Source organism: Malus sylvestris, chromosome 10 (assembly GCF_916048215.2).
Source record: "Malus sylvestris chromosome 10, drMalSylv7.2, whole genome shotgun sequence".
Taxonomy (NCBI): Eukaryota; Viridiplantae; Streptophyta; class Magnoliopsida; order Rosales; family Rosaceae; genus Malus; species Malus sylvestris.
The window spans coordinates 18,694,007-18,715,768 of NC_062269.1; the positions used below are offsets into that span (position 1 = coordinate 18,694,007).

At 37.8% G+C, this 21,762-nt stretch overlaps 2 pseudogenes; both read left to right on the top strand.

Moving 5' to 3' along the window:
- The first annotated feature begins 587 nt into the window (after window positions 1-587).
- Window positions 588-3,567, top strand: LOC126584284 (zinc finger BED domain-containing protein RICESLEEPER 2-like; annotated as a pseudogene).
- Window positions 3,568-9,003: 5,436 nt separating this feature from the next.
- LOC126584285 (pentatricopeptide repeat-containing protein At5g02860-like) lies at window positions 9,004-15,821 on the top strand (annotated as a pseudogene).
- The last annotated feature ends 5,941 nt before the right edge of the window (window positions 15,822-21,762 follow it).

Sequence of the window (21,762 nt, forward strand, 5' to 3'; positions counted from 1 at the left end):
ATGCATGCAGCGGAAGCATTATATAGGATCTGATGATTGAAAAATACTCATAACATTTTGTAAACTGAATCTCAAAACTGTTGTGGTGGCTCTGATACCACATGTTAGAAATAAGGGAAAAACACAACAGTACATAAGATCACAGTTATAAGCATGAATGTATAAAACCATATAGTACTAACCTGAAGCAGCAGACATGATGCTAAGGTTATAGGGTAAGGAAGTTTTCTCCACACAGAATCAGAATGTTCTTTTTTGATGAATAGGGTAAACAGCACTAAAGAAGAACGCATACTATGTGTGCAGAAACATCCATATTTATATCACTAGGGTTTCCTACTAATCTGCCTATCATCGAATAGTCAGGAATATCCCATAGCTTATGATATCAATTATGTTTCTTAACATGATATATAAGTCTTACCAAATGAGGCCTCCTAATTAGTTGCATGTGATTAAGACTTCAAATCTCATTCATATCAGGACTCCCACATATTTGGCCGAGAATCAACTTGTTACCAAGTTGATTGTCGTGTAAGTCAACGGATGGGATTTCATTGATACTCAAATAATCTTACATATCTTACATGAGTATTGTTTATCTATGGTGGACCACTTGGGTTTTAAGAGGTTTTGCAATTCATTGCAACCCTTATTTAAGGCTATTTCTAGAAATACTATCGAGAGGGATATTATGACAGTATTTGAATGTGAAAAGGGAGAGACCATGAAGTTATTGCAAATGAACAAGAGTAAAATTGCAATCACAACTGACATGTGGACTTCAAGTAATCAGAAGAGAGGGTTTATGGCTATCACTTCTCATTTTATTGATGCTTCGTGGATGCTTCAAAGTTAAATTCTAAGGTAATTTATCGAACTAATACCACCTATGTAAAAGCCATAATCTGTAATTTGAGCTTCTAAGTCTGTTTCTTTTTGTACTTGCTGAAGCTTTTTCTAGAGAGTGAGGTAACCGTTCCATTTTTGTTGACTCTTCAGCTTGAAAATGGGAACTGGGTTTTCTCAATTCGTCGAAATAAAGTGTTTGTTCTGTTTTTGGGGACATTCTGGAACTGGGTTTCCTTAATTTGTCGAAATAAAGTGTGTCGGTTCTGTTTTCTTGGAGATCTTGTAACTGGGATTTTAAGAATGTAGTTTATTTTAAGGAAAACTAATGAAAATGGCTTGAAAACTTTGAGTTTTAATGATAAGGACAAAATAAAGAGTAAAGTGAATAGTACCAGGATTGACTTTTTAGTGTAAAAATATGGTTTTTCGTTAAAGTGAACAGTACCGGGTGTTTTTCGTTAAAGTTCCCTTTATTTTATGCTAGATCTTCACTTTCTGTTTCCTTTTTACATCTGCTTGTTGTGTATTTGAAAGATGACTTGTCACTTTCTATTTCCTTTATGCTAGATCTTCACTTTCTGTTTCCTTTTTCCAGTTTAAGAAATATAGCCGAATAATGGTAAAATATAGCCAGTTTGAGAAATGACTTGTTACATGTGCTTGTTGTGTATTTGAAAGCTCATACTCGTTGGAGGAAGACAAGGACTTCCTATTTTAGTTAATGCTTTGCTTTGAGTAGTTGGAGGAAGACTTTAAATGAGTGTTTCAAATTTAAAAATGTATCTTTGCTTGTTTATTCCTGTAGAAACTTATAAACTAAATGCTTAAAATCTGGAATATGTCTTGTTTACTGATGGAAGAGATCTTGCTTATGTGTATTAAATTTTAGTGTTGGATTTATTGCCTAGCACATGATGTTCCTCTGAGTTATGGTAATTAAGTAGTGTTTTATATCAAGTTTGCATATGTTCCATGCCCACATAATGCCGAGACACTTTCTGCTATAATGATAGATTGTTTATAAAAGTGGAATGTTGATGGTAAGTTGTCTACTCTCACAGTAGATAACTGCTCTACAAATGATGCCATGATTGAGGATATAGTGACATATTGCAAGCTTTCACTTGTGTTAAGCTGGAGAATTATTTCATATGCGTTGTTGTGCTCACGTACTTAATTTGATAGTTAAGGATGAATTGGATGTGATTAGGGATAGTATTGAGACTATTCGGAATAGTGTTGCATATTGGTCTGTGATAGCAAAAAGAGAGGAAAAATTTGTTGAGATAGCTCAGCAAATGAAAATTAAGTTCTCTAGGAAGTTAGTCCTTGATTGTAAAACTAGGTGGAACTCGACGTATGTGATGCTTACCACTACATTGGTATATGAAGATGTATTTCCTCGTTTAAAGCAGTGTGAGCCCTCATATAAAAATGTTCCAAATGAAGAAGATTGGGCGAAGACTAACATGATTGCTGAAAAGTTAGAGATCCTTCCCCAAGTGACTGAGTTATTTTCTGGGATCAAGTATCCCACATCAAATCTTTATTTTCCAAATATCTGTTAGATTAGGATTGCAATCTGTAAGTGGCTTGAGTCTGACCATGTTGAAGTTAAGTTAATGGCAACAAAGATGTCAATCAAGTTTGAAAAATATTGGCATAAAATTCATGGTGCTATGGCAATTGCAGCTATTATGGATCCAAGGTTCAAGATGAAATTAATCAAGTATTATTTTTCTCTTATTTATAAAGAGAATGCTCCATCAGAAATTGAGTATTATTTTTCTCTTATTTAAGTTGGTCAAAGAGTATGAATTGAAGCATAGATCTGGGCTTCGGTGTTCTGAATCTTCTTCTTCGACTGATTTTCCATCATAGTCATGTGATTTCAGAGTTGGTGATCCTTTAACATTTTATGACCAGTTTGTTATGGATTCTACCATCGATAATGAACAATCTAACTCAGACCTATATTTGGGGACAAAGTCTTGCCTAGGACTCAAGATTTTGATATATTGTCGTGGTGAAAGACAAATGGGATTAAATATCCTATTTTGCATTAGATAGCGAGAGATATTTTAGCTATTCCTGTATCTACAGTAGCTTCAGAGTCTTCATTTAGTACTGGTGATAGGATTTTCAGTCCACACTGTAGCCAACTTCATTCAAGCACAGTGGAAGCACTCATGTGTTCTCGAGACTGGTTGTGGAGTCAGATGCGATGTACGTACTGTAAAATTTCATATAAATTATGTATATGTTCAAAAATTTACTATTTTAGCCTAATTTTAATTTTTACTATGAAACCAGATTAAAACTCTACTCCTTGTGTTGAAGATTCCTCATTTGGTAATGATACTGATGTGAATATGGTAAAAACTAATCTTTATTTTTGTTTTTTACTTTGGAGTTATTGGTGATACTAATTCAGTTTATGAATATGGGTGTGTGAAAAATCATGGAATGTAAACCTTTTGTTTATGCATATTGATGAATGGTGATACTAACTCAATTGATTTGGTACTCCGCTTTTGTTTGCCTTTTTTTTTTCCTGATAATTGAGTGTACAATGTAAACCTTCTGTGATCACTTATCTCTATTGGATTCATGCTAATTGGTGTCAGTGTTCCTATATGGGATACTAATTCAATTTATACATTTATTTTGTAGGCCTCTTTTAGTGACAACAAGTCGATAAGACTTTGTGATTGAATGTGCTAAAGCATTAGTGTTCGAAAGAGTTTAGTTTCTGAATATTTTGGAGCTTTGAATCATCTAGTATTCAAGATAATGACTACTTTTGTTTTTAGAGGCTTTACTTTGTAATCATATGGAATAGAATTAAAGATTTGCATGGGTGTAGTAGAAAAATATCGTTCATAAACTATTATTTCAATTATTGGAATTGTATGAGGACTTAAATGATTAAAATAGGGAAATGCATGCTAAAATGTACTTATAATGGTGTTTACTTGTCAAAAAACAAAAATTAAGACAATTTTTTCTTTTGTAATTTTCAAGTTGTTAAAAAAAAAAAAACAGTAGACTAGTGAAAAAAGGGTAAATGGGTAAAAAAAAAAGGATAAACGGGTTCAAAAACAGGTAAATGGTTATGGTTAAATGGGTACACGGTTATGGGTATGGTTAACCGTTTATAAACGGTTATGGGTATGGGTATAACCGTTTATGCAATTACCCAACAGGTAAACGGTTATGTGGGTATGAACATAAACGGTTATGGGTAAATAACCACGATTACCTGCTTGCCATAACTGTTGCCCATCCCACTGGTGCGTGTGTTTGAAGGGGATAAATGGTCCCCACCGTCAAATAGATAGAAATGAAGGAAGAGATAAGCCACCGTTAAATTGAGAGAAATGAAGGAGCGAGAGGTCTATGGAGAGGATGAAGCAAAGAGATCGAGAGAGATGGACTGAGATTAGTGAGATCTAGAGGAGGTTGGAGGTGGAGCTCGAGATGGTGTTTGAGGGAAGTGATGATCGAGATTTGGAGTGGTAAGGGAAGCTTTTTGCTGGAAATTGGCGATTAGGGTTCTTGAGAGGGTGGTGGATTTTTGGCTAGGGGCGCGCGCAGTTCATGATTTTTTTTTTTTTTTAATTTTAATTTTTCCAATGTTTTTTATTTTGTTTAAAGTTTCTTTTTATTCCACGTGGAGGATTCAAGCTAGCGTGGAGTTCAGTTAGGCAAGAAGTAGACCACCATATTGTATGCCATTATTTAACAGAAAAATTAACAGAAAATTTGACGGAGATTTGACATTGCAATGAATTCGTATGTTGATGTATGACATTAAAATGTTTATGACATGAGGTATCAAATTATTATGTGAACCAAAGTTAAGGTGCTAAAATGTATTTTACCCTAACGTTTATTAAAAAAAAAAACGTATTTCTTTTCATTTTAACAAAGTCCTCACTCCTCATACTCCAATCCATGTCCACAAAAGGTTAGCAAAAATATCTTTATTTTTTGTCATACAAAAGGAAAATGATAAATTACACTTTATCACCTCAGGTTTGAGGTCTATTGCAACCTTATACAATATTTTTTAAAAATTACACCTTCATACCTCAAGTACTATTTTATTTTAGGGTAAATTACATAGTAACCCCTCAGGTTTGAGGTCTATTACAACCTCATACAACATCTTTAAAACATTTCACTTTCATACCTCATGTACTATTTATTTCAAAATAATACCTCCATTAGATTTTTCATCCATTAATCCGTTAAATACTGACATGACTGCCAAATATGTGACACGTGACAAAAAAAATAATATTTTATTAAAAAAAAAACTTAGAAAATGCAGAACCCACCCCCACAACCTCTCCCCACCCCTCTTCTCCCTCCCAAGCCTTCCAACCACCTTCCTCTCCTTCACTCTCTTCACCTCCCCTCTCATCCAAAAACCCACCCCACCCACCTTCCCTGAGCCCTTTCTCCTCTTCACCCCTATCCCCTTCCCCCCTCCCCCCACACCCACCCTTGCACCCGCACCCATCATCTTCCCTTCTCTACACACCCCACTCCTTAAATACACACCCATTCCTCCCATTTTCACCTCACGAACCAGGCGATGGCTATGTACACGGGATCTGGGATTTTTTTTTTTTCTAGGTGGCAGGTAAGGAGTTGGGGGAAGAAGATGAAGATGGGGGGAGGGAGGTGAGTCTGTGTGGGTCGTGGGGGGATAAGGTTTCTGGGTTTGGGGGTTGCAAGGAGGTGTGCTTCAACTTTTGTTTTTGGTTTTTTTTTTATATTTTTTTAATTTAGAAAATTCCAGTTTTTCTTAAAAAAAATTTAAAAATTATTTTTTTTGCCACGTTGCACACATTTGACAGCCACGTCAGCATTTAACGGATCAATGGATGAAAAATTTAACGGATGTATTATTTTGAAATAAAATAGTAAGTGAGGTATGAAAGTGAAATGTTTTAAAGATGTTGTATAAGGTTGTAATAAACCTCAAACCTGAGGGGTTACTATGTAATTTACCCTTTATTTTAATATAATACAATCAGTACATTTTTCATTTATTGATTTATTAAGAATTGACGTGGCTGCCACATTTAGCTACCAAATATGTGCTACTTGGGAAAAAATAAATAAATTTTTATGCATTTAAAATATTATAATAATTTATCCTTAAAAAAAAAAAAAAAAAGCCTGAAACCCAGAAACCCATTCCCTCGATCTACCTCCATCTCCTCCACTCTCTTCACCTCCCCTCCCCGATCTTCCTCCATCTCCTCCACTCTCTTCACCTCCCCTCCCATCCAAAAACCCACCCCATTCTCCACCCGAGGGGTTTGTTAACTGAAGATAGTGTTGCAGGTGTCCCTGAAATTGGGGGTTCTAATGTTTGAACAAATTGAAGAACGAGAGGCAGTCGTTGACCACGAGGCCAACGTTGGGGACGAATGCGAAGAGGCCATCGGAGCCGTCGTGACCATCGAGGTCGAGAGCGAAGGAGGCAAAGTCGTAGCTCTCCGGCTCCTCCTACTTGGGCACGTCATCAATCGCAATAACTATTCTTTGATTTCAGTCAGCCTCCATCGTCCAGCAGCACATTACTCGACTTCACATCGCCGTGAATTAGCTGCGGCTTTAACCCTGAGTAACATGCACGCTTGGCTTGGAGAAGGCCAAATCTCAAAGCAACAACTTCTACAAAAAAAGAGGCAGCAACTTAACATCAATGATGCATGGACACGCGGGAAGACCAACGTATCCCGTATCTGACACGCGGGGATACGAATACGTGGGGATACGTACGGATACGCAACCGATACGTATCCAAGTCAACAAATACGTTGTTGACTGATGGGATATGCGTATCTTACTGTTTTGGGATACGAGTATCCTACTTTTCGAATACGTTTCAAAATATAATCAGAGGATAATCACAAAAAAAAATCAAGATAATTACACTTAGTCCGCACAGAATCGTGTTAATTGACAGTTGATTGAGATTAGCTGAACCAAAACAATTCTTAGACAAAAATCGAAATGATTTTGTGTATAAAATTCGGATCTACCTATTTTTCCTCACTCAAACCTCAGAATCGTCATCGTCAACTGCTTCTGTCGTCTCCGTTTGCAAGTGCTGCATTGTATCTTACACATCTGCTGGTGAGAACTGGTAACTGGGTTTCGAATTATATGTTTTCCTGAAGCCTTCTTTTTCTTTTTGTTAATAATGTTGATGGTTTTCTGCTCTGATGCCTCAACTTTACTTATTAAAGCCCCTTTTTGCTTTTCTGAAGCCAAACGAAAAGCTACTTTTGCTTTTATGTTTGCATATTATAATAATATTATTGTTAGTGATCTAGAATAATTTAGATTATAATATATTTATATATGCTTTTATTTTGTTTTGTTGATCTCTTAGCATAAATTGTGAGATTTATATGATTACTTTGGATTGATTCTTATGATTTACATGTTGATAATTTAGGAAAATGAATCATCCTGATAATCATGCAAATGCTAATGTTAAACTAGTTGAGAATGTTGAAAATGATCATGCTACAATGTGGAAGTATGTCAAAAAGCTCGAAAGAGTGGAAAATAGAAGAGGAGTTATTGTGTTTCAATGCAACTATTGTCAAAAGATTTTTAGAGGATCCTACTCTAGGGTCAACTTTCATTTGTTAAAAAAGTCTGGAAATGGGATTGTCTCTTGCAACAAGGTTACTAATAAAGACTAATTTAGTTGTTTAGTGAATTATCTTTTTAATTGTTTGAAGTTTATCGAAATAAATTTGAACTTGAATAGTATTTTTGAATTCTTATTTTATAATATTTAGATTTATTTATTTATTTATATTATTTTTAATTGTCGTATCCTTGCCATATCGTATCTTCGTTTTTAGAAATTTGACGTATCCCCATGTCGTGTCGTGTCGTATCGTATCCGCGTATCTGTGTCTGTGTCCATGCATCATAGCTTAACATCCTTTTAATTGGAAGCACCTTCACAACTGGGTATGAAGAGAGGAAGAGAGGAAGAGAGAAAGAATTGGTTGCTGTTGCAGCGTGAATTGAAAGGGAGAAAGGGGGAGAGAATACAGGAGTAAGAAGAGAGAGTATAGGAAGAGAGAGGGGGATGGGAGAAGGGGGTGGGTGATGGGGGATGGGCTCAGGTGGGGAGAGGGGATGGGAACACGATGGGGACTTTTGGGGGTTTTTTTTTTATTTTTCCTTCCATTTTTTTATTTATATTATTTATATTTTTTAATTAATTCTTTTTTTTTATTTTTAAAATTTTTATTAAGTATTTAGCCCCGTAGCATAAATGTGACAGTTACGTCAGCATAAATGGGGATCTCATATTTGCCACGTCATCACTTAACGGTTAACTTAACAGATTTTTTAACGGTTGTATGAAATTAAAATAAAATGATAAGTAAATATATGAAATTAAAATATTTTAAAAATATTGTAAGAAATTAAAATCGATCACAAACTTAAAGTACCAAAATGTAATTTACCCAAAAAAAAAAAAATCACAATTTTCCCTCGAAGATAATCAAAGTCAAGGCCAAAGCCAAAGCCAACAAATTGTACCAAAAGTCTCAGATCAAAACCTAGCCACTAAACCCAAAACCTTCACGCTCTATCTCCAATGGTAGGGCACATGGCTCTCCCTCTTCTCCTTCCTAAACCCACCTCCCTCATCCAGACCCTTCTTCCAAACCCACCATCAACCCCAAAACCCAACCACTCCCCTACCGCCACCGCTGCTTCCACGTCCTCCACCGCCTCCCATAACCCCCACTGGCGAATCCATTAAGGGGCAAGGGAGGTCACTTCTCGAACTTCGATGAACGTCTATAGATACCTTAGGTGTTGACCTTCCGAACTTCGGTGAATGTCGATACTTGAGTGTTGCCCTTTTGAAGATCAGAGTTTGCTTCATACTTGCCCTCTAACCGACTTCAGGCCTATCAAAACCCGATGAATGTCCATGAATACTGTTGCCTCTTGCATACATTAACATGTCTGTAGTATGAATTTTCAAATGATTTCAGATCTACCAAAACTTAATGAAATAGTGATATGCATGCTATTTTTGGTGTAAAAAAATTTACGTGCTGCGCCACTATTCTTACTGATCCCTAATATTATTTTCTGCATCCGCCACTGATAACCCCTCTCCTTCAAGAGCTCATTCTCCACCCAAGCCCCTCCACCCCACATACCCAACTCCCCACTTCCCCCTCCCACCCTCCCTAGAGCTCGCACTCGCATCGGCATGTCACGCGACTCCAACCGCGGCAAGCCCTGGTCCCACCACCGCCTCTCCTCCCAAGGTCAGTATATCCTCCACTTCTTTCTCGACCCACAGTTCGATTCCTCCGAATTACGTGAGAAGCTTGTTGGTTTAGTTGAATTGCATAGGGATGAATTTGGGTCGAGCTTGGACTCTCTGGCTTTGGATTTACTGGGTATTGTTAAAGGTTTAAGCTTTCATAAGAAATTTGACTTGGCTATTAGTGTTTTCGAGTGGTTTAAGAAACGTGAGGATTGCGATTTGGTTTTGAATGGCTCTGTTGTTGCTGTGATTATTAGTATTCTGGGGAAAGTGGGTCGGGTTTCGAATGCAACTTCGTTGTTTCAGAATTTGCACAATGAAGGCTTTTCTCTTGATGTTTATGCTTATACTTCTTTGATTACTGCTTGTGCTAGTAATGGGAGGTATCGGGAGGCGGTTTCGGTGTTTAAGAAAATGGAGGAAGAGGGTTGTAGGCCGACTTTGATAACTTACAATGTGATTTTGAATGTGTATGGGAAAATGGGTATGCCTTGGCATAAGATTAGAGCTCTTGTGGAGGGTATGAAGAGTTCTGGGATTGCCCCGGATTCTTATACTTATAATACGCTTATTACTTGTTGTCGGTGTGGGTCTTTGTATTTGGAGGCTGCTGAGGTTTTTCAGGAGATGAAAACAGCCGGGTTTGTATCTGATAAGGTTACGTATAATGCGCTGTTGGATGTGTATGGGAAGTCTCGGCGGACAAAGGAAGCAATGGAGGTGTTGAAAGATATGGAGTTCAATGGGTTTTCTCCGAGCATTGTGTCTTACAATTCGTTGATATTGGCTTATGCAAGAGATGGTTTGCTGGAGGAGGCAACAGCCTTGAAAACCCAGATGGTGGAGAAAGGGATTAAACCCGATGTTTTTACCTACACCACCCTTTTATCAGGATATGAGAAGGCTGGGAAGGATGATCTGGCAATGAGGATTTTTGAGGAGATGAAAAGTTTTGGTTGCAAACCAAACATTTGTACCTTTAACGCCCTTATTAAGATGCATGGTACAACAACAACAACAACAACAACAAAGCCTTTTCCCACTAAGTGGGGTCGGCTATATGAATCCTAGAACGCCATTGCGCTCGGTTTTGTGTCATGTCCTCCGTTAGATCCAAGTACTCTAAGCCTTTTCTTAGAGTCTCTTCCAAAGTTTTCCTAGGTCTTCTTCTACCCCTTCGGCCCTGAACCTCTGTCCCGTAGTCACATTTTCGAACCGGAGCGTCAGTCGGCCTTCTTTGCACATGTCCAAATCACCGGAACCGATTTTCTCTCATCTTTCCTTCAATTTCGGCTACTCCTACTTTACCTTGGATATCCTCATTCTCAATCTTATCCTTTCTCGTGTGCCCACACATCCCACGAAGCATCCTCATCTCTGCTACACCCATTTTGTGTACGTGTTGATGTTTCACCGCCCAACATTCTGTGCCATACAACATCGCTGGCCTTATTGCCGTCTTATAAAATTTTCCCTTGAGCTTCAGTGGCCTACGACGGTCACACAACATGCTGGATGCACTCTTACACTTCATCCATCCAGCTCGTATTCTATGGTTGAGATCTCCATCTAATTCTCCGTTCTCTTGTAAGATAGATCCTAGGTAGCGAAAACGGTCGCTTTTTGTGATCTTCGCTAAATTGCTCCGGTCATTAGTGTGGATAAGTATATAAATGGATAGAGATAGGAAAGCAAACACAAGATGTACGTGGTTCACCCAGATTGGCTACGTCCACGGAATAGAAGAGTTCTCATTAATTGTGAAGGGTTTACACAAGTACATAGGTTCAAGCTCTCCTTTAGTGAGTACAGGTGAATGATTTAGTACAAATGACATTAGAGTACAAATGACATTGGGAAATATTGTGGGAGAATGATCTCGTAATCACGAAACTTCTAAGTATTGGAGTGTGGTATCCTCTTGACTTGCCTTATCTGTCTCATAGGTAGATGTGGCAGCTTCTCTGGAAGTACTCTTCCTCCATCCAGGGGTGGTATCTTTAACTGGTGGAGATGCACAAGGTAATGTATCAATTTCACTTGAAGCTTACTTGTAGTTTCAGGCTTGATCAAGCGCGATACAAACCATGTAGTAGGAGTCCCCCAAGTCGCCGAGCTAGGGGATTTGCTGAAAGAGGTGACAGACAAGGTAAGCAATCAGAGCTCCGGCTGATTGTTCACCTTCTCCCCATCTTGCAGCAGCATGAAGGATAAAGAGAAGAAAAATGAGAAGAGATGATATGGGATACTTTTGCTTTTGAAGAAGTAACTTTCCACAGGCTTATTCTTGAACTGAGCTGGAGGGTTTTCTGGTTTCCTCCAGAGTACAAGGCCGACTGAAGAATTTGAGGGTCAAAACAAGTCCATCAAATCTAGAGTACGTTCGACCCTGCTGATATGGGATACTTTTGCTTTTGACAGAGTAATGGATGGATCGGCATGTGTGCTGTTACGCTTGTCTCCACATGCTTCCTTGTATCCTTCGCACTTGCCCTATCTGTTCCTCAAGCAGATGCGGTATCTTCCCTGGCAACATAAGATGTTGAAGATGAGTACTCGAGAGCAATGCCAGGTAAGTAATCAGGTAAGGGGTTCCAGGCTGTCAGTTCCTGATTTTGTTGCTTCTAGCCTTTTGGCAGTGTTTGGCCAAAATGGGATGGACTTGGAAGTTTCGGGAGTGTTCAGGGAGATGAAGAGAGCAGGGTTTGTACCCGAGAGGGATACTTTCAACACTCTAATCAGTGCATACAGCCGGTGCGGTTCTTTCGACCAAGCTATGGCTGTGTATAAGAGAAGCTGGTGTTACTCCAGACCTCTCCTCCTATAATGCTGTTTTGGCAGCACTGGCGCGAGGTGGGCTTTGGCAACAGTCTGAGAAAATGTTTGCGGAAATGCTGAATGGTCACTGCAAACCCAATGAGCTTACATATAGTTCTCTGCTCCATTCTTATGCCAATGGCAAGGAAATTGAGCGCATTCATATTCTTGCTGAAGAAATATACTCTGGTGTAATTGAACCCCACGTTGTTCTCTTGAAGACACTTGTTCTTGTCTTTAGTAAGAGTGACCTTTTGATGGAAACAGAACATGCCTTCTTGGAACTGAGAAAAAAAGGGTTTTCACCTGACATAACTATCTTGAATGCGATGCTATGAATATATGGCCGGAGGCAGATGTTTTCGAAGACAAGTGAGATTTTTAAATTTATGAATGAGATGGGGTATACTCCTAGCTTGACAACCTACAATAGTATGATGTATATGTACAGCCGCTCAGAAGATTACGAGAAATCAGAACAGTTTTTGGGGGAGATTATTGAGAAGGGTATAAAGCCTGATATAATTTCATGCAATACTCTCATTTTCACCTATTGTAGAAATGGTCGTATGAGAGAGGCTTCACGGATATTCTTAGAAATGAGGGACGCTGGGATTTCTCCAGATGTAATCACTTAAAACACCTTTGTGGCAAGTTATGCAGCTGATTCACTGTTCGAGGAAGCTATTGATGTGGTCTGCTACATGATTAAGAACGGCTGCAAACCAAACCAGAACACATACAACTCCATTGTAGACTGGTACTGTAAGCACAATCAAAGGGACAATGGAGTTAAGTTTGTCAATAACCTTCTCAATCTTAATCCGCATATTTCCAAGGGGTAGGAGTCCAGATTACTAGACCGTATTAAAAATAAGTGGTCATAGTTAGTTTTTCCTCTATGAATGGGGTTACTGCTCAATTGGCATAGTTTTAGCCTCGAACACTTACATACATCAAGTTGTTCATTACCTCTTGCTATGCTCATGTTATATATATTTTGTTCGGGCATGGAGAGGAGGAGGATGTAATCTCGTTGTACATGATTTTGTTGCTTCTCAAAAAGGCTAGCGTACCGGAGAAAATTAACCTATATATTAGTCCCATTTCAATTTATATGGCCGGCAGCGTATGTTGTATCGATGAGCTGTGATGAAGCAGTGGGATGCTCGGTAACTTTTGAGGTATGTACAATTAACTCTTCCTCATCAACCAAACTTGCCAGTAACTGCAGCAGCTTTGTTAACTTAGATAGTTAAGTTGTGAAAATTTCAGTGCTGTAACAATCTTTTGTATGTTCAAAGGTTAAACTTTTCTATATGGGATTTTAAGTTTTATCCAAGGTTATAATTAAACCTTGTAAAACGAATCTTATACCATCAATTACAAATCTAATAATGTATCTTCCTTATCATTTGCTTTCTTATCTGTTTATTAGCCGGTATTAAGTTTTGAGCGATGTTATTTGTATCACGTTTATTGATCATATTGCTTAGGTGAGTTTTGATGAATAAGATGGTTTCTTTCAAGTAATATGTAGATATGGTTGCCCTTGGAATTACAGGTAATCATGCATATGACTTCATCCTGTGCATAATTGCCTACAATTTGGCCCATTGCTTTGGTGAGAAAATGAGTGAAGAATAAGGCCCTGTTTGGTATTACCATTTTCCGTAAAAACTGCTTTATTTTAAAGTTGAGCAATAAAAAAGTGAGATAAAATTAAAATATCTTGCTAATTTAAAAAAAAAAAAAAAAGTTCTTCTGATAGTAACTTTTAAAAGCAGCATGTAGGTTGTTTTTAATAAAAAACAGAGTTAAATCTTTAATGAATATTTCCAATTCTTGAAATATCCTTATTTGTTTTTAAAAATTTACATTGTTTAACCGTCTATACTCACTTTATCTCTTGGAGAACAAAGTGATTGCTACCACCTACTACAACAAATTCTAACTTTACATCATCACTGCCATGACCATCACCACCATCGTCGATATTGTTGCCATCACCGCTGCCATCACCACCATAATTACAATTGCCACCACAACAACAAACACAACCGTTGTCGTTACCTCACTCCAACCACCACACCTCATTATTGGCACCATCACCATACCCTACCTTTGTAGCTGTCATCACCACCAGCGCCGCATCACCACCACTGCCCTTACCATTGCTATCATCACAACCACACCCACTACCATGTCAAATTTTGTCATTATATACAATTATATCACTTTTTCATTAAAATTTCTCAATTGTTTGTTGCTCAATGATACTAGATTAATTACAATTCGTAGATATGATGCAGCCGAAACATTTCTTGAACGAGTTCATAAGGGGAAAAAATAAATGCACATTTTTTAAAACTTTCACATACTTGTTTAATCTTGTCATTTGTTTTTGTTTAATTTAATAAATCTGATGATCAGAAAAATGAGTAAATTGTCAATTCTCTTCTCCAAACTTTCACATAGCTTTCGATTTTCCTTCCCCAATTTTATCAGAAAATTAAGGACTCAAACTAATTTTTTAGCCAATTTCTTCTCTATGGTGAGATTTTCATATATTTCATCGAAATTTCAGTTAAATTAGAAGCATGTGCACAACATGTGACAATTCTTTTTGGGAAGAAACGTCATTTCGCAAGCCCTTCACATGATATACCCTCTTCAATCGCATATTTGCAGAGTCCCTGTTTAGAAATCTAAGGTTTTCACGCGATTTGCAAGGTGGGTGTTCACTGAAACTTGGGGAAAATTGACATTCCCTTTGTCGATTTCAAGTTAGTTGATGGTGGATTCGACAAAATCAGTGAAATTACAAAAATTTTTGAGAGTTGAAGATGCCTCTGGAGGTGCGAAACGGGGGAATCGTCCAAAGTATTGTAAGTATATTTTATCCCTTTTGTAATTGTTTGTTTAATAGGTAGATGCCGACTTTACATGGTTTTTTTCTCTTCTGTAGCTTTGTACGAGATTTCTTTTTGGTTTTCAAATGGTAGTCAAATGTATATGTTGTCTTAAAGAAATTATGTCCATTTGGTTCAAAGTAAATTGTTTGAGATGTATTGTAATGGGATCTCAAGATGACTGAGGTCTCATTTTTATTTAAATTGAAATAAACTATTGTTAACATCATTGATTTACTTCAGGGTTTAGGAGGTAAGCAAGATCAAGGTGAAACTCAATCTCAAGTTCCAATTCAAGCACAATGTCAAGGACGACCCAAATGGGTGAGGGTACGACACTAAAAGGTAAGGAAGTCAAGAATAAGTTCTTCTGGTAAAGATAGGTGCTAAAGTGCTAAGATAAGACGTCAACCACGGGGTTGTGCAAGGTGAGGCTCTGTCTTTCCCCTACAATCCACTCCAGGTCACGGAGCTCTCAACTGCGTTGTTTAGGTTCCTTGTTTTTTTTTTCCCGTCTTAGCTTTCACCGTACCTTTCCAAGTTGCTGCTTCTACATTACAACCTCAACCTTAAGCAGCCACCAAAAATGAAAATGGGTTTAGGTACAAGTTTCCAGCCAAACGAGGAAGGTCATGGAAAGTGTAGTTGATCTCACGTGTCATGTGTGTTTTGAACATAACATTTGTGCTCTTGTTTTGATAACTAAAACCTTATTTTGCTTGTGTGTTGGTAGAGTGGAATGCCCATATTTTGTAATTGAGATTTTATAGGTTATACGCCTTATAGATGGTGAAATCTCTTTTGTTTTCCTACTTCTTAATGATCATTTTGCGGAATTGTATTGGGACTATTATGACATTATGAAAAGTTGTAATATCATGAGCATTTTTTATGAAGTATTATGAACAAGTTTTTTATATTCATGCACTGCTTTGGAGACAATAACACCATGAGTATTTGTTCATATTTTTATTTGTTAGAGAAGAAACAAAAGATGGTAGTAGTTCTTGCTCCAAGAAAAAGAATAATTTAGCTACATATGAAGACATAACACTATGTGTCATTTCTCATGCCATAGCATGTGTTGATTGAAAAGGAGGGGAAAATGAAATTGAGGATAGGAATTAGTGGGAAAAAAATAGAGGGAAAGTTTTGTTTTTGTCTTATTTTCAGTTTTTTAATTATTTTTAAGAGTGAAATAACTTAACTACACTCACATGTTGTGCACATGCTCTCATTTAACGGAAATATGGATGTAATATATGAAAAACTAAAGGTAGGGGAGAATCGGCTAAAAAAAAATTAGTTTGACTCGTTAATTTTCCAACTGAAAATGAAAGCTAAGTGAAAGTTTAGAAGAGAAATCGGCAACTTACTAAAAAAGATTAGACTCAAGACCAGAGGGGGCGTTGGGGGTGTGAAAGTGCAATGGCACAGGGCTTCGAATTCCTTAAGGACCCCAAAATTTTGGTCGTCCTATATTATACATGACACACCCCATCCCGAAGGAGGGCGTGCTGGCCGTCACGTGAGAGTGACGTAACCATTTACACAGTTCGGAAGCTTTAAAAATTACAATTACTAAGATGAAACACTCGAGGGTGAGTCCTACTTTTGTGAATTCTGTCAGAACACCGTTGGATTCCTCGTGGCCGCCAAAGCTCTGCTATCTAGAACCTGGAGGGGTGTAAAACAAAATTGAGTGGGTCAGTAAAACAAAGTTTTTCGAAAACTTTTCATTTAAAACATTTCTAACCCCTCGCCGTAAAACCTGTATACTTTCCCAGAAAAATAGTATATAAACGTATATACATATGTCATCAAAACTCAGCTCACCATCTGACAACATAACATCTCAGAAAGAATATGCCATGCCATGCCAAAATATAATATGAATGCATCGATATAATTCAGGTGAAATAATAAATCAACCGGAGACCCTATAGTAGTCCTGTACGGCTGTTTCTATAGCTCAATATCTCATCCAGCCGGAGTCACCAACTGTAACCTGTACAGCCCTGCCGGAGTCACCAACTGTGACCTGTACGGCACTACACTGCACATAAGTCGGAACTACCTATAGTAGTCTGTACGACTAATATGGTGAAATAATACGCTCTAGTGCTTCTCTCATCAATCATCTGCGCGCATAATCTAAGGTCACCCACCAGTCGGAACCCCTCTAATGGTCTGTACGACTGGCATGTCGGAACCACCTCTAGTGGTCTGTACGACATCCACCTACTTGGATCCAAGGCGAGCGTGCGGTGTGGTGAATACTATAAGCACTAATACCAAAGGTGCAGTTTATGAGCTCACAACACAATCACATAAATAAATCGTCTGAATAATATAAAAACTCACATGTGCGTCCATCGCGTCAATTCACGTATATATGCATCAATTATCAAACTAAATATCTCAACAATTGCATGCATGGCAATTTAATTCATATTTTCATGTAAATGCATTTTCTGGGAAAAACAGTAGTATATAGGTAATACGAAAACAAAACTGCCCACTCACCTGGAGTTCGCCCAACAACTCCCTAGCACCACACATCAAGGCATCATGACGATCAGCGCCTAGAACAATAATCAAATCCAACCTCAGAATTCATATCGATAGAATACATAACTTATATAAGACACGTCACTACGTAGTTCGATCCGGATGATCTGCAACTCAGATTTCAAATCCGTAACTTCCAGAGGTCCACAATATACCTCTAGGACAACATCCTAAAATTTCATTACCATCCAACGGTCGGATCTCCGTCAATTTCCAAAACTAAGTGACGGCTAACATTCTATTTTATGAACTTACAACTCCAATTCCGGAAGATCCGTAAATCGGATTCCCAATCCGTAAGTTCCTATAATCCTCAAATATTACGTATTACAACATATCAAAGTTTGGTGACGATCCAACGGTCGGATCATCAATTCACATTTTCACCTAACCACGAATCGTAACCAACTTAGGTTCAATTATTCAATTTACGTCCAACAATTATCAAAATTGAACCTAGAACCTCAACACATGCTAATAATGACCTTGGCGGGCCATTGGCCACGCGCCGCCGCGTGGGCCGCTGCGGGTGGCGGTTGGCCGCCCCGGCTCGCCGGAAAATTCAACTATTTCCAAAAATTACCAAAATTTTCAGATTTGAAGATCTCAATGAGTAGAACAACTTTCATACCTGCGGCCAAGGCCAATTTGGCTTGGAAGTGCTTCAAGTTCACCAAACCCGTGAAGAACCCTAGAATTGGGTGTTTCCAATTCGACCTTCAAACTTGTTCCAACGCCTCTACTACCTCTTGGGCTTTGTTCTAGGTCCTAAAGGAATGCTAATGGTGTTAGTAATTGAAAGAAAACATTTCAAAATTTGAAGAATTTAGGCAAGAAAGTCGCGGCACCCGTAGGGGTGTTCTTCGCGAAATCACCATGAAATTCAATGATTCTTGGGGTGAAACGTGAAGAGGGAAGGCCTAGATGGTGATTGGGAGTGGTACCTTGATTCAATTCATCGGAAAATTAGACGAAAACGGCGAGAACCCGCCAATTAGAAGGCATGGGTCGCGCAGGCCGCACGGGTCAAGAACGACCCGTTCCTCCTGTTCCCCCGTTCACCACTCTCCCTCTTTTCCCTCCTTTCCTTCCTCTGGTTGGTCAACTTCTCCCTCTCTCTTCTTCTGATTCGCCTCTCCTCCTTCTTCTCCGATTGGGCAGTTTTGCCCAATCTCTCTTTCTTTCTGTTTTCTTTTTCTTCTTCTCACACATAAACACACACCAAAAACCTTTCCCTCATCCCAGCCATCCATTTCATTCATCATTAAATCTGGGCCGTCCATTTTCATAAAAGAATTTCTATATTTTACTAAAATTATAATTCCTTAAAATCCCAAATTTCAAACGTTAATAACTTATTCGATATAACTCCAAATCACGAACCGTCTGCGCCCACGCGTCCGTAACGACGAGTACTACGAGGATATGTCAAGAAAACGAATCTTAGATGGCACGACATGACGATTAACCTCGAATGATGTGCATGCCTCAAAGGGCATTTTTGTAAAATCATTTATTAAAACTTTAAAAATTCTTAAAATTAGGGACGGGCTGTCACAATACATGAGTATAAATTTTCTAATAAAAAAATTAGACTCAAGACCAGAGGGGCGTTGGGAGTGTGAAGGTGCAATGGCACAGGGCTCTGAATTCCTTAAGGGCCCCAAAATTTTGGTCGTCCTATATTATATATGAGTATAAATTTTCTATTAAAAAAATTTTAATTGAAAAGAAAAATCATCATCATATAGCTTTATCTGTATTACAATTAGTTAAGTGGAGCTTATACTTAATAGGCTTTTTAATCAAAATGGTCATCGAGATTTGTATATAACTTCTCACTTTGGTCCTTGAGATTTGAAATCAATAGGAGTAGTCTCTGAGTTTGTCAACCATCAATCATTTTGGTCATTTCATGAAAAATCTCCATTAAATAAGGCTAAAATGATACAAATACCCTCAATCTTTTTTAATTCATTTGGCCCAGTGTTTATTAAATTGATGGTATTTTCGTCATTTTGGTCCTTATTTAATATAAATTTTCATTGAAGGACCAAAATGATTGATAGTAAACAAACTCAGGGACCACTTCTATTTATTTCAAATCTTAGGGACTAAAGTGATGAGTTATGCAAATCTTAGGAACCATTTTGGCTAAAAAGCCTACTTAATATATTAATTTTTCACTTTTCTATAGCAATAAAAAACTTGTATATTACATTCTTCCACTTTTCTTTATCAATAAAAAACTAACTTGTATGCTACTTTCTTCCACAAATACAAACGTATTTCTGCATCTCTCTTTTAGTCGTGCTCCAGTTTTCTTGGATGAACCCTAATGGCAGTTACAGATTATTAAATTAGTAAGAGTGATTTCAATTGAGTTTGGATATTGGTTATGAACTTCTGTATGAATGTATTGTCTAAAAAAATATTTTTAAGGAGGACCTTTTTATTAAATCATAATTAGGCCTCTAAGGCCTCGTTTGGCAGCTCAAACTGTATTGACTATTTCTGTCGGATAGGATAAATAGCCATCAGATAGTACTGACTAAATTAGTCGGACGTTTGGTGCAGTATCGGACTAATGATTGTATTATTTATACTGTGTTTGATATTGAACCGGATAGGACAAGGAAAAAAAAATATGACAAATCTTTGTTTGTTTGTTGAACTTTTCTCATATTTATACCTATTGAAACCCACATAAATTTTCAAATAACAAAGAAAAATGGAAAAATTAGTATCAAATTTCACAAGCAAGATATGCATTCCTCATTCTTCAAGTTCCCTTAAAAATTAACACGAAATACTATCAAATTTCATACCTCTGAGCTACTAAGAAAGAACAAATAGGCACAGGAAGTACTTCACCTAAAAGCACTTAAATCGAAGAAAGTTGGAGAACAAACAGATTAACCGCACAACCCAGTTAGCTAAACCCAGTAGAAATCAAAAAACGCATGCAGCCACACAAGTCCGACTATTGAAATATCAAAACATCACTGACAATCCATTTCTCTAAAAGCATCAGAAACTCGATGCCCAATTCACAAAACCCACCCAAATTTGATCCTGGTGGGTGCAAAATCTTAAACATACGTAGCAAAAATAAGAACCCATATGAATAAAAATTGGAACTTTATACCCAAAATCGAAGAGGCGTACCAGGCGAGCGCTGCGGTTTTTGGGTAGCCGGAAAAAAGCAGCAGCGTAACGATAAAGACGAGGAGAAAGTTGGGGGCAAGTGGCGGGGAAAGAGAGAGAGTGAGTGAGCTTCTGGAGAGGAAGATAGAGCGTCTGGAGAGGAAGGACAGAGCGAGAGAAGCCAGGGAAGAAGAAGAAAAATGAAAAGACGAACTGTGATGCAAACGAAGAAGAAGAATTTGATAAGACGAACTGGGATTCAGACGAGAGAGGAGTGCGTCTGGAGAGGAAGAGAGAGTGTCTGGAGACCACCATCTGGAGAGGAATGAGAAAGCGAGAGATGCCCGAGGGTTTGGGAGTGAGGTGCTTAACAAAAAAGCACTTATAAAAAAAAACTGTAAGAGTTTTAGATGTTTGGTAAACTGAAAAAAAAAAGCTTATTTTGAAAGCTGCTATGAGAATAAACTGAAATCAAAGGAAAAAGCTGAAGCTGCTATTTGCAGCTTTGGAAAACTGGCTTTTTTTCGAAGCATACGGAGCTACAATGCTTCTTTAATGAAAAGACCCACTAACAGACTGTTTTTTTTTTTTTAAACCACTTTTACAAAAAAGTTTACCAAACACTCTGCTGATTTATTTCACAGCCGCTTATTCTCACAGCAATTTTTTTTCAAAGCACAGCAATACCAAACTAGCCCTAAATTACACCGTGCTTTTGGACGGTATAAGGAAGAGGGTGAAGAGCGTATAAAAAAGGTAGGCCCGAATTATTTAATCCAGTGCTTATTTAATTAAACGGACATCAAATCCGTATTATTAGTACTATATACGGTTTGCCAAACATGGCCAAAATATCAGAAACGGCCTTGCTCAAGCCCGAAGTGTGAGTCCTGACAGCCTCAAATCCCAAATATACGCTCTTCACCCGAACTGATATGACAACAAACCAATCCCAAAACCAAAATAAGGATAAATCATTAGCCAAAGAATTAAAGAAAAGATTCCCATCTCCCAAATATATGCGAACAAGAATTCTTCAGCTCTTACAGCAAACTGGAAAATTTGATGTGAAAGTGATGAGTAAATTCATGAAAAGGGAAAATATTTTGATAATATAGG